This window comes from Rhineura floridana, chromosome 6 (genome assembly GCF_030035675.1).
Source record: "Rhineura floridana isolate rRhiFlo1 chromosome 6, rRhiFlo1.hap2, whole genome shotgun sequence".
Lineage (NCBI taxonomy): Eukaryota > Metazoa > Chordata > Lepidosauria > Squamata > Rhineuridae > Rhineura > Rhineura floridana.
Window position 1 is genome coordinate 37,262,801 of NC_084485.1, and position 1,237 is coordinate 37,264,037.

The window sequence follows — 1,237 nt, forward strand, 5'->3', positions numbered from 1 at the left end:
AAAAAGGCCTAGAGCTCCGACTACACTTCTAGAAAGGGATTCCTCATCCTGTTTCACTTGACTATAATCTGCAATTGCAGAATGACTGCAATAACTGTTACTGCTATAACCCAAGCTATGAGGATCTAGCCATTCTCATGGTCTTTAGTCTCAATGAGTCACTTCACACCCCTGTGGATATCATCGCAACAACAAATTTAATAAACACATGCATAAATAAATAAGTCCCTGCATAATTTGGGCTTTTCTGTTCTGCAAACAAAATATTGTTAGCACTGCACTGATGCTCGCTCTGGTTCAGTGTTCCATTGTGTAATATCCAATTCAAGTGCAATGAATGTGGACTAGACTGCTATGGTGAGACCAAGGGAACTCCCCAAGTCAAGCTGAAGGGTGAGGAAGGGCAGTGTGGAGCTGGCAGAATGGCCCTGGGCTTGGGAGGGGCTTCTGTATGTGCTTCTCCTCCCACTCCTGTCATTGTAAAGTGGCTTGGGTATGTGAGTGTGTTGTTGTTCTTAGGATGTGAGTCTGAATGATGTGAGTGCTTGCAGAGTGTGATTTGAAGTGCGCTAAAATGGTAAGTGCCTATGGCCATACTACCCTGAACACGCCCGACTTTGTGCGATCTCAGAAGCTAAGCAGGGTCAGGCCTGGTTAGTACTTGGATGGGAGACCACCTGGGAATAGCGGGTGCTGTAGGCTTAGATGAAGGCAATGGTAAACCACCTCTGATTACCTCTTACCATTAAAACCCTATGAATTGCCATAAGTTGTAATCGACTTGAAGGCTATAACAACAACAAAATGGTAAGTTTGAATGCATTGGTTTAGAATGTTGATATCTTTTATTAATGTGAGTGTCTTGATCTTGTAAGGGTGTGCTTGAGTAAACTGAGTGATATCTATTTCCAACTGTGGTTAGATGAAGTTCTGTTTGCTATGAGAAAGGGTCCTGGCAGTTTTAATTGTTATACTATGCTTATGCTAAATGTTTACCAAAGAGGATGTTCTGTTCAGTTGTTAGTTGTGTTTTACAATTGTAGACTGTAGGTTTTTCTTGTATTTGATGTTTAAGATGTTTTAACTTATGCTGTACACTGCTTAGAGTTTCATTTAAATATACAATGTATATACATTGTCTAAATAAATAAAAAATAAAAATGTTTTCTCCTTACAATGAAAACCAAGTCCTACAGCATGCTCTGACTTCAGAGTGCTCCTGGTGGATCCCTAGCTT

At 40.6% G+C, this 1,237-nt stretch overlaps 1 pseudogene; it reads left to right on the plus strand.

The window, feature by feature from the left end:
- Positions 1-583: 583 nt before the first annotated feature.
- On the plus strand, positions 584-702 carry LOC133388268 (5S ribosomal RNA; annotated as a pseudogene).
- The last annotated feature ends 535 nt before the right edge of the window (positions 703-1,237 follow it).